The sequence below is a fragment of the Acinonyx jubatus genome, chromosome C2, assembly GCF_027475565.1.
Source record: "Acinonyx jubatus isolate Ajub_Pintada_27869175 chromosome C2, VMU_Ajub_asm_v1.0, whole genome shotgun sequence".
Taxonomy (NCBI): Eukaryota; Metazoa; Chordata; class Mammalia; order Carnivora; family Felidae; genus Acinonyx; species Acinonyx jubatus.
The window spans coordinates 60,077,695-60,090,929 of NC_069384.1; the positions used below are offsets into that span (position 1 = coordinate 60,077,695).

The window sequence follows — 13,235 nt, forward strand, 5'->3', positions numbered from 1 at the left end:
TTTGTAAACAGTTATCTCATGAGTTAAATATTAACTTGAAAAATTTAACTCAAAACTCCAAACAAGCAGGAAGAGCCAAAAGGCCAGTAGAAAAGAATAAAGATTTTGCTGCCTCTGGTATATCAGATCCCCTTGGAAGAAAGTGACAGTTAGGCAAGGGAGTATTTTGGTGGCAGCTGAATGATGTGTAGAATTGGGGTAAGGAAGGGGAAAACAAGAAAGGAAGACACCTACTGCTTATCATCAAAATCTCAAAACTTAGAGCCATGAGGTCAAGATCTCATGGAATAGAAAATTCATGGGAATATGAATCCACTGATAATGTCCACAGGAATTCAGGGACAATAAAGGTATGTGCTTCCAGAATATGGACACATTGTTTTTTTAAAACCAACATAGGTAAGCTATACAATATAAGGCTGGCTGGCCCTTATTGCCTGCCTGCCATTGAACCTCCTGTGGAACATTCTGGGCCCACTCTGCCATTAGAAACCATGGAATGAAGACTGATCTGCCTGTCCTGGTTCCATTTGATAATAATAAAATAAAGTTGAAATGCCTCTGTGCAGTACTGGGTTGTTAGGGACTATGATTTCAAGTTCTAAGCCACCATCACTGTCCATCAATTCATCTCCTGATTAATAGAAACACAGCACCTAAGGAAAAATTGGATCTAGGCAGCAGACCAACGTCTGAATGGTGTTATCATAAATATTGTCCTCTGGTTAGGTTTTTGGCTCAAAAATTTCAAGAAAACCCACATGGTCAGATAATTTACACAATTTTGATCTCTGTGTTGTAAGATAAGCTTGATTCATTTTTCATGCTGTTTCAGGGGTGGTTAGGAATTATTAAGGTTCTTCCTGTCAGTCTGCTAAATAACAGTCCTGTTTGCTGATTAGAAAAAAAACAAAACATTAAAATAGAGTCTTTTTAGTGAAGGTCTTTTAAGGAAGACTCTCATCTGCCCTGTAGATAGATTGAGGCTACATAATGTGAGTTGCTCAAAAGAAGGGTGGGATTAGATGGAAAAAGAGGAAATCCATGAATGCAGAAGGAACAATCCTTAGATAGACATGGATATCTTAGTTAGATACAAGAAATATGATACAGCTCATCAAACCTTACTGTTGATATTGTTTTAATTTTTTTTTGTACTTGTAGCAAGAATTAAAGAATTACTATTGAACTCCATTCACTGGGCCAGAGATCCTTGTGGTGTTAGTGAAAGACTTACCCCTCACGTAGCACACAACCTACACTTGTGAACTCATCGGCCAGTCAGAGGCCTCAATTCCAAGCTTCAACAATGTGCAGAATATTTTAAGTACATATTTAATACATGAATGCATGCTTAATTGAAGATATTTAGGCACTATAAACTATACCTTATGGTTATAAAGCTTTTTGCAGTATAAAATACTGTCATATACTGTTAATGTCATATCTATATACATATGCTATCATTTTTGACAACTCCCAAAAATAAAAAGAGCAGGTTCTATCATCTCTGTTCTATAGATAAGCAAGTATCACCCTAGCATTGATGTAGTTAGTACAGAATGAACTAGAACAGAAAAACCAGAGCCTATTAGCAGCCTGACTGAACACGATGGGTGAGGGGATAGCATGATGGCTGTGGAATGGAAAGGCATTATAAGTGAGTGATCAGAGAAGGGGAGCAAGGAGGGAGAAGTTTCAAAATATGCACAGACATACACTATGAATAAAGGACAAAATTCAAAGTGATTTGTCGGAAAGAAAAGGTGGCTAGAGCAAGGAAGAAACTCCAAATGGAGACCTCTTATTCATTTGGCATATATTCATTGTATACTTATATTTGGGTTTGTTTGGATGCCACTGGAAAAAAAATTATGTTTGAGACACTGACCTGTGTCTGAGGTACTTAATATCTAATTATTGAAATAACCTCAAAAAACAATTGCAATACAAGGCAATTCAGTATTCAGAATAGGGATCTAGAGAAAATCACCTCTTATATCGAGGCTGACAATGGAAAGCTTCACTACAGTGAAAAAATACACTTGAACTAAGAAAAATGTGTAAGATTCAGGAAGTGATAAGACTCAGGTTAAGTGAAGAGCAAGAGAGAAGGCATGGAAGCAGAAAATTGAAAGACATATTTGGGAGCAACAAATAAACAAGTTAGTGGGAATTATAATAGGTAATAATGTTGGAAAAGATAGGTTAGGTCTGGAATGTGAAGGGGTCCTTGAATATTGGGCTGACTAATGCACTTTATTCTATAGGCAAAAGAGGTCTATTAAAGGCTTATAAGTAGGGCACTGGCATCATCACAGTGGTATTTTAGTATAAGTAACTGGGAATGGTAGACAGAATAAATTGAAACAGGGAAAGCCCAGAAATAATGACAGAGAAAGAGAAAGGGAGAACCACTGCAACAACCCAGGCACTATGAGATAAATATCTGACCTTGGTAGCACTGGTAGAGACAGAAAAGAAATGAAAAGTTCTAGAGACACTGTAAAGAAAGAAAGGATAATATTAAGCCCCTACTACGTACTAGGCACTGGATTATGTGCTTTATGTACATTAACACATTTAATCTGCATGTCAATCCTAAAAGGCAGGTCACTTTATTGTTTCCTTTTTAAAGATGATGATTAAGCAAATTTTTCAAGGTTATACAGTTAATAAGTGATAAAGCCAGAATTCAAACCCAGGTCATCTGATTCCATAGCTTGCCTGCTTAACATCGATGTTTAGGAGTCTTGACGTTGGATCATATATGGCAAATTTTGACAGGACTTGATGATTGATATTTTATGAGTCATAAGAACTTAAGATTCTTGGGAATTCTGATTCTGAGATTTTGCGGTGATGGATAGATTTGTGATACTATGAAAAAAACAGGGAAATAGAAAAGACCTTTTGGACTTCATATTTTGCACTTGTTCTTAATGTTCCAATTGCTCTTTGGATTTAAAATGTCAATATACAGGGGCACCTGGGTGGCTCAGTTGGTTAAGCGTCCAACTTCAGCCGAGGTCATGATCTCACAGTTTGTGAGTTCAAGCCTTGCCATCAGGCTCTCTGCTGTCATCACAGAGCCTGTTTCAGATCCTCTCTCCCTCTGTCTCTCCGCCCCTCCCCCACTGATTCTCTCTCTCTCTCTCTCTCTCTCTCTCTCTCTCTCTCTCAAAATAAATAAATAAACTTTAAAAATGTTAACATACAATAAAAGCCACAAAAGCAACCGAACCACCAAACTTAAAAGCTTTTGAAGATAGGTATTAGGTGATTCTTCCTTCCAGGTTTCACTAATGTATATGTGGAGTATAACACAACACATATAGGAGGTGCTTAGCAATGTGTTAAATGAGTCAATTAGAGGGGTATTAACCATAAATTAGTGAGAATAAAGGGAGGAAGGAGAGTACAGTCAAAAGAGATTGGCCCAGAGTCAGACAAATCTTGGTTCAAATCCTGGCTCAGCCACTCTCTAACTAACTAAAGGACTAACGTTTACTTTAAACATTTTGTATAAGATGGGGTAACAGTTCACAGGGAAGCCAGGTACCTTTCTGGATTCAGTTCCCGTATGAAAGGTAGTGGGTCCATGCAAACCTAGAAAGGATGCTTGAAAAGGCCAGTATCTCTGACAGAAGAAAACTTGCAACCCTCTTCTCTTATTGAGTTTAACTTCTAAAAATTACAGTGAGGAAAATGTGTCAAGTAATTGCCAGTTTTAACAGAAAAGTAAATTATTTTCAGAGAAGTAAAAACTATAGAGCTTCAACTGAAGGGGAGATTTTAATTGCAGACAGACATATCAGCTGAATGGTTTAGCTTGGACTTGTGGGATCAGGAACAGCCAGTGGGATATATATTAAAGAAAACCAAGTTTAATTAGCCTTAAGATTTTATATAGCTTGGCTCTTCCCTCCCACACCTGGTCTGATTCCTTCAGGTCAATCTCCCTTTCAATCACATGCTCTCCCATCCTTTTTTCAGTTGCTGTCATGACAAGCCAATAGGAGAATGACATACAGATGAAAACAAGGTTTGAATAATTACTGCACTGCGGCTGCTTGTTGTTTGAGCATCATTTTATTTCCTCCAATCACACAGGTCCTCGGACTTCACAGCCCCATGTTTCAGATGGGGGTGATGCTGATTACATTACAGCAAAGACAGGCAGATCAGACAAAGTGAATTTCACTCAGTAATTAAACTGCAGTATCTTTCGTCTAAAGTCCAGAGCAGGATTAATCTAAAGGTAGCTCTTTATCATCTCGATTAGTGCTGGGATTTGAAGAGTGAGCTCTGATTTGATAGCTAGCCCTGAGTTGGGCTGACTAGTGGCCCCATATCTGTCTATCTTGCAAAAATAATATGAGATCAAGATACATTTGCAAGGTTATGCCCTTCCCTTTTATTTTATTTTTATCTGAAGGAAATGCAGATAGATTAAAATATGCTTCTATTTCCATTACCCTGTTTTCTATTACAAAAATGTCTATTAAAAAGAACAGGTCCTTCCAAACCCCACAACATTTTACAGATGGTTTCTCATAATTCCACTTAGTACCATGCTCTAATGGCTTCTTATTTCTTGCCTTTTCATTATCTGAGAGTCAAATCTGAATATTTGGATAGCCCAAGCAACAGCTTCTCAAGCTGCTCATGAGTTCCACTTTTATTTCCAAGGACTCACTATAGGACTTATGGAGGGATTTTGCTTCCTTCAATTGCTCTTTTAGTAAATAAGATATTCTCAAATTCTTTGCCAAGTAATGAATTAGATCACTGATTCTCAATCCTACATGCCTATAGAAGCACTTGTGAGGCTTTATAAACAATCCACGTCCAGCCCCCACTCCAGACCCCATAATTCAGTATCTGTAGGAGTTAGACCCAAGCATCTGTGTATTTTTAAAAGTCCATAGGTGATTTGAATGTGCTGCCAAGGTTAAAAACCATTGAGTCAGCCATACAGAGGTACCAGCTGTATTTGCAAAAGATTTATCAAAACAAAGCATTGTTGAGGGAAATGAAGCCTGATATTGTTGTAGAAAATCCCTTAATAAAATGATAAAAACCTTTTTGTAGTAATCTTTGCATAGAATATATATCAGGTCTCTTAAGAACAATAGAAGACAAGGAAGACTATCAGACAGGTTTATGTTGATGATGCTTCCATTGATCCATCTGATAATATTGAAGGTGATGGCTTACTGATTGAGCCTGTCACATGATAACACTACAGCTACCAGCCAATAATGTAAGGACGACTATGGACTAACATCATAATATCTCAGTTTGGACACAAACCTGGAATTAGCTGCTGTCAGCTTTACTGTGCAGCTGGCTTTTTAAAAAGGGAAAGGCAGGATTGAAAAGATCTGATTTCAAATTGTGACTCACTCCTGTTTTGGAGTTTAAGAACACACATTCTGGAGTCAAACTGAATCCAATTACTAGTTGGGTGACCTTCAGAAAGGTAATTACTTCTCTAAGCCTTAATTATCTCATCTTTAAAATGGGGCCAAGAATACTTATATCACAGAATGATTTGGGTTTTGAATTGATTAATTTAGATAAGAGTACCTGGCAAACAAAAGTATCCAAACTAAATAAAAGTCTGTTGAAGGCAAATACAATAATAACTTAAGGTTGTCACTGAAGCTCTCTGCCTAAAAGACATCAGTGTTGAGACTCACTCCTCAGTTTTCTGGAAGATTTGATCCCCCAGAGGGAAAAGAAAAAAAAGAATTAATCCAAATAAAAGTGACTTTTCAAATTTAATTGTGCATTCGCATCACCTGGAAGTGATTGTTACAAATGTAACTTGCTGGGCTCCAATCCCAGGGATTATAATTCAATATGTAGGGATGGAATCCAGGAAAATGCATTTTCGCAACCATCCACGTGACTTTGACTTAGGATCGAGGATCCTCACGATGATGGAACAGCTATAAAGCAATAGAAATTGGCCAAATATTTATCCCCCAAATAGTCACACATTGTGGCCTGTACCTGGGAGAGGCTATGATTTCTTTTCCTTAGGTAAGAATTCAGCCAGGTGAACTTAAATAATGCACAAATATAACATGTTCACAGAGTATGTTATACTTACAGAGTAAAAAAACCTTTTTTTTCAATGAAATACGCTTCCTGAATAATTACTATTTTGCTGCTAATATTATCTTCATTTTTTTCCATCACCATTATGTACATGCAAGTGTACAGGCAAGGGTCAGATTCATTTTCAACTTATCCTTTTTCTTCTTATAAAACAATCAACTAACTTCCTGAAAATTGGTAAATTCTTTAAATAACAAAAGTAGCTATTCCCTCCTTTAAAGGCATTTTTATAAAGTATTCTTGAAATGCATTTATTAAAATTGATGATAAGAATCGATGCACAATTGTGAATTGAATATTTTAAATGCAATCGATGAATTAATTTGCTAAAATAAAGATAATCTATAAGTGGGCAGCTTTCTGGATCTAAGAGGAAATGTTAAAACCTTCACTTTCAAGATTTTCCAAAGAAAAAGCCAGACAAATTCCAGAAATATTTAGAATTTGTAATACAATATGCCAACAGATATGCATTAATTCTCTATATTCTAAAAGTTATCGTAAAGACAAGAGAATTGTGGTCTTTAATTGCAATTGGGCATACAGTTAAGCTGGGGAGAATAAAAAAATACCAATATGAGAAAAGTTTATCAATGTTATTAGATAATATAGCATAGTGAGTAAGTCTGAAGGAGAATCTTCTTTTTAATACTTACCGTGTGAGCTAGGGTAAGCTACTTAACATCTCAGCAACTCAGGCCCGGGACTCTCTGAGAAGGTTGTGGTGACCATAGTGGGTACTAAATAAATGCAATGTTTATTGTAATAGTTGACAGTTTATTATAAAAGGTATCCAAGAAATGTCATAAGGCTTACATGAACAGTATGGACACTGAGAACTAAGAAAACCAAATTGAGAGAATGCTGACATGACTGGTAAAGTTTTTGCAAGGAACAGTATTTGAGTTGGATGATTCAGAATGAATAAAAATTTGTCTAGAAAGAGACACAAAGATCATTTTAGGATGGGGGCAAATGTTGATATGAACAGCAGGTCGAGGTAAAAAGTATTCAATAGTTTAGGATACAACTGCGAAATAGTTTACAAAAGATAACTTGGGGTAAAACGATAGAGTTCTAAATTCCAAAAGTCACTGTTTTTTTTTGATAGAGTTTTTACTTGCTCCAATATAATCCCAGTGTAATTCAACATCTTTTTAGAACACTGGTTCTCAAATTGTATTACATATCAGAATCACCTGGAGGGCTTCTTCAAGCACAAACTGCTGTACTCCACCCCGAAGTTTCCATTCAGTAGGTTGGGCTGAAGCCCAAGAGTTTGCGTTATAATATATTCCCAGGTGTGCAAATGCTGCTGGTCACTTTGAGAACCACTGCTTTAGAAGATGATGACAGTTGGATAGAGGAGGGTTTTCCTCAAAGTAAGAAATAATTGAATAACTGAATACCTTCTTTATTTCCTGTAAAATTTCATCCTCCTTTGCATACTAAGTCACAGAAGCACCTACATGGAAGTTACCCAAGGAAACACAAATGCTTACTTTGACTCCTCGTCTCTCTACTGAATTCAGGTCTTTAACTGTGGGAATGAGGAGACCCGTGACACACGGGACCCCAAGCCAACCAGCCTGGAAACTTAGAGAACACTTCATCAGCATTAAGGTTATTCAAGAATTGAAAATAATAGAGCCAAGAGATTAAAGACGGTGGGTGGACTTTTTATTCTAGAGAGCCTCTATCGATCCATGCTGCACATTTTGTACCCGTGTTACACTTGATTGCCTGCCCCATAATCCTCAAGCTACTTTCAACTCCCTCTTAGGTGCAGGTCACTGCTTAACTATTTCCACCTCCTGCTTCAAAATCTCTCTCTTAAACAGACTTCCACTATTTAGTAACTACACTTTAAGAATTATTTTAAAAGGCAGAAAGAGGAAATGAAATTCTCTGACCCTATTTTCTCATGCATGACTCTGAGGACACCATCTCACTAGTTAGTATTTTATTTTCAATGGTGGAACAAAAAAATGTTCTGTTTGAAGATTCAGGTAGAAGTCTTTGTGCAAAAAAGGTCAAAATTGGATTTAAAATGTTTGAAACTCCAAACATCTCTCTGTAACTGCAACTTATTTTCTAGCCATTTATCTTTCCTTACAATAAGAAGCTATATAATTATGAAGTATAATTAATAATAACAACAATTACCACAAGTGCAACAGAAATAATGATAGTAAGCACCATGGGCCCAGATCCCCACAGTTTCAAAGGATAAGAATTTGTCTTAGTATTTTCAAGAATAGACAGCAGCCCAAAAATACAGGGGAAAAAAATAAAAGGAAAAAAAATGTTTCCTATGTTCCCTGGGAAGTACCACAGAAAAACAGACAATAAACTTTAATGCCTCTTGTTAAAGATCTTCATTTTACAGATCAGTTCAGGCAATTTAAATAGACAAAAACATGAGGCCTCTAACGTCTCTTAGGAAACAGTATCAACGTTAATTCCTGGCTGGTCCCAATTCCATTTCTAGTTAAGCATCCCCATCCACTCATAAGAAGAAAGAAATAGCATTTGTACAGTGTTTTACAGTTTATAAAGCACTTTCACAAACATCATATTATTTGATTGTCTCGACAACCCCATGGGATAGGTAAGTAGGGAAAGGATTAATATTATACCTATCAGAAGGTGAAAGAATTAAGGATCAAAGAAGGAAATAAATTACATTGGGTCAAACTCTGTGCAGACCTGAAAAGAAGCCCAAATATAGAGTTTTACATAACATGGAATAGGCTCAGAGAATCTGATACCTGCCCGAGGTCACAAGTGGCAGAGCTAGGAGGCTGGGATACGGGTAATCCAGCTCAAGCTGCCATGCTCTTTCCAAACCAGAGACCCTACTCTCAGTTGTAAATGTCTAGTTACAGTAACTGGCCCTCTCAAGGGGAGGCAATGTTCAATTGCCAACTGTTACAATCACTGTTAGTGTTCAGGTTTTTTGTTTGTTTTTAGTTCATCTGACAAAAAAGGTATATATTCCTTGAGAAGACGTGCTACTGTATAATACTACTTAGTCTGTCAAGAGAAAAAGAAGGGAATGTATTATTTCACTGGCTTAGAATACTGGCTTCTTTTTTTTTTAATTTTTTTTTTAACGTTTTTATTTGTGTTTGGGACAGAGAGAGACAGAGCATGAACGGGGGAAGGGCAGAGAGAGGGGGAGACACAGAATCGGAAACAGGCTCCAGGCTCTGAACCATCAGCCCAGAGCCTGACGCGGGGCTCGAACTCAGGGACCGCGAGATCGTGACCTGAGCTGAAGTCGGACGCTTAACCGACTGGGCCACCCAGGCGCCCCGAATACTGGCTTTTAAAGGTAACTCCAACTACACACAGACACAAGAGACAACACAGCCCTATTTCCACAGAAATACTCGTTATAAGAAAGACAAACCAAAAGACTAACCAAACTCAGAGCCTGGCTTCTAGCATAGGTTCAACTTTAAACTGCTGGTTTCTAAGCATGGGGCCAATACCTATGCATATTAAAATGAGGAATAACAGCATTGCATGTATGAACAAAATAAATCATTCATTTGTTGTTCTGAACTCAAAAGCCTCAAAGCCGTAGATTCAGACTTTGAAACCTTTGGATTAAATTAACATACCTCTTGTTATTTTTACTTTTTACATGCATTTACTTGTACAACTTCCCTATTTCGCCTTTTTGTTTTAAGATAGTTACATTCTCCCTTCACTTACATATGCACAACTTCTGACTTAGAGCATTCGGAGGTTTGGCAAAGCAAGGTCTTCCCACAAAAGACACAGAGGTTTCATAGAATGCATCTCGGGAATTTGGGCTGAAGAAGTTAAGGGAGGTCTAGCATATGAGTAAATATTTGTGAATTAGACTGAAATTTCAAATAGTAAATGAAAACATTTATTAAAGAAGGTTGTTGTATGTACTGAACAACTACCTTCCGACTGAGCATTTCAGGGCATTGCAGAATTTCAGAGGTGATGCTCCACTGGAGATTTTATTTTTATAATGACAGAATATTAGTGTTGGAGTTCATTAAAATTATAGATTATAATTACCTAAGGCTTTAATACCCTGTAAAGCGTCTCTGCAAAGTGGCTGTCCATGCTCAAACACCCTGGTCTCAGGGAGTTAATATTTGTTGATATTAGGGACTGTTAGGGACTGAATATAACCCCTCCTCAATCTCCCAATTCACATGTGAAGTCCTAACCCCCAGTATGACCATATTTGGAGATAGGGTCTTTAAAGAGATAAATACAGTTAAATGAGGCCATGAGGGTGGGGCACTGGTCCAATAGGTCTAGTGCCCTCATAAAAAGAGGAAGAGACACCAGGGATGAGGAGACACAGTGAGAAGAAGGCCCTCTGCAAACCAAGCAGAGAGACCACATGAGAAATCAACTCTGCTGACACTTCAATTCCTGGACTTCCAACCCCCAAACTGAGAAACAACACATTCCTGTAATTGAAGCCACCTGGTCTATGATACTCTGGTATGGTGGTCCTAGCAAACTAATACAGGCGCTAAAGTTCTACAACTTGCAAGGTAGGAATTGGTTAAATCCACTTATTCGGTACAGAAACAGATTATGGGACATTTGAAACATGTCCCAAAGAGACAGAAACGATAAGTGGCATAACCAAAGTTTAACCTAGGTTTGTCTTCCGGACTAATATTTTTTCTTTCTTGTCTGTTTTCCAGCTTTGAGCACATAAGGGTGTTACAAAGTTAGTTTTTATAAATTCACCTGAATATATATTCTTGTATATTTTACCACTGGCTTGTGTTCTACTTGGAGTCACAGGAAACAACATAATTTATATTCCATGTGACAGTCCTTAGTGTACTTGAACATAGTTATCATATTCATTCCTCAAGAATTTCTTTCTTTATTTTTTTTAAGTGTATTTATTTATTTAGAAAGAGACAGAGACAGCATAAGTGGGGGAGGGGCAAGGAGAGAGAATCCCAAACAGGCTCTGCACTGTCAGCACAAAGCCCAATGCGGGGCTTGAATTCACGAACCCGTGAGATCATGGCCTGAACTGAAACCGACAGTCAGACGCTTAACCGACTGAGCCACCCAGGGGCCCTGTGAATTTCTTTTTTTTAATGTTTATTTATTTATTTTGAGAGAGAGATAATGAGAGCAAGAGCACCAGGGGAGGGGCAGAGAGAGACAGAGAGAGAGAATCCCAAGCAGGTTCTGTGCTGTCAGTGCAGAGCCCGATGTGGAGTTTGATCTCACAAACTGTGAGATCATGACCTGAGCTGAGATCCAGAGTTGTACATTCAACCAAGTGAGCCACCCAGGTGCCCCCATTCTTCATGAATTTCTAAACAATCCCAGTTCCCTTAACCATTCCTTGTATCACATGTTTCATTTCCCTATCATTCTGGTCACTTTTCTCTGAAGATGTTCCTATTTGTTTAGGTTTCTTATACTGGCTTGTTAAGCCATATACCACCCATATAACTCATGAATAGTCTTTAAAAATATGAAGACAAAGTCTGGCCTTTATTCATTTTAGAACTTTCCTCTAGCTAGATGTATCCCATTGCTCCAATTTTCCGAGATGTCTTTGGAATTTGATTACTTAATTCAACAACTTTTCTATGCATTTGGATTCACATCATCTGCAACTCTGATGGACGTGCTTTCATCCCAGTAATTGAAAAAAAATGGTGGCCAAGAGAAGGCTTAGGTTATTCCTGAAATATTCCATAGGACTCCCTTCTAGTATGACATTGAGACATTTATTTGCACTTAATAATGTGGTCATTCAACCAGTTACTAATCCATCTGTACATCTAACCAGGCGAGATCAGATCACATATTGTAGACCTGCTTTCACTGAAGCCATTCTGGTTTCTAGCAAGAACCACTTCTTCCAGGGGAATCATAAACCATTGCTTTATGCTTTATTGTTTTAATAATACATTCTAGGCCTTTGCTCAGGGCCGACATCATGTTGTTTGTCCTTATAAACTACCTTCTTCTACTTTCTAAAAATCAGAACGTATTCTACATCTCTAGTCATCTAACTTTTTTGTTTGTTTGTTTTTTGCTTTTCCTCAGATATGAATGGCAGTAATTAGTCATCTTATTGACAAATCTTCTCACTAGCTTATGATTCTCTAGCCCTATTTTCAGGCTCTTCTCCTTTTCCTTTTTCATATTTCCTGCCAAGGAAGAGAGTCACTCATGTGTAATCATGGACTGCATCCAGAGATGGCATGCTGGTCAGAGGTGGATCTGCAAACTAAAAGAGTAGGAGAACTTAAGGTGTTGTCCTTGGGCCTGGGTGTATTGCCAGTGGAGAATGGGCTGTGATTAGGTGAGGCTTTGCTTCCATCTCTATGCATGGCTCTGCCTGGCTTCTGTTGTTGACTTCTAGCTGTGCACCTGGACACGGTTACATCCTTTTCTTATTCACTCTGGATGATTTTCTTTGCAAAAGATTCAAGACAGCTTTGTATTTTTCAGTCTTTAACAGAGAAAGGTTGTGACATATAATACTTTTATTTTCCCATGAAACCTTCTCTGAGGCAGGCATGTACCCCGACCTTTACCTAATCAAGAAAAGTTGTTTGGGGGATGGGAAATGGGAAGGCAGGTTGGACTTTAAATGCACAAATCACTTCTAATAAAAACACTAAGATTCAGGTGCCTGAGGTTAGAAATACTGGAGGGAATTCAATTACACTAATTAATATTTAAGAAGGGCTAGAGATCACATACTGAATGTGGGAAACTAGGCCAGTCAGACAGGAGCATATGGGGAGGGCAAGATCAACTGATAAAAGTAACAAACAAATCATACATAAATGCTGCAACAGGAATGAAATAGAGAATAGGAAATAAATGTTTCAACAGACACTGAAGAGGAGGTAAATGGTCTACCACGTAAAAACAAAATGTTCTAACACACACAAGACATTTTATTGGCTTTATGTAAACACCTATATTATAAAAAAATGACCTTTTTCAAGTAAGTTAGTAGAAATGTTACCTATTTGTATAAACAGGCTTAGTTTGGGTTCTGTGAATTCACAGCATACTATATTGCTTTTGTTTCCTCACTGGCTCATCAAGTA

The 13,235-nt window shown here is 37.7% G+C and overlaps 1 protein-coding gene and 1 pseudogene across 43 annotated transcripts in view; both read right to left on the reverse strand.

Moving 5' to 3' along the window:
* Positions 1 to 13,235, reverse strand: part of ZBTB20 (zinc finger and BTB domain containing 20) — a 762,566-nt gene that overhangs the window by 381,949 nt on the left and 367,382 nt on the right. The window lies entirely within an intron of this gene.
* On the reverse strand, positions 1,157 to 1,318 carry LOC113600021 (uncharacterized; annotated as a pseudogene).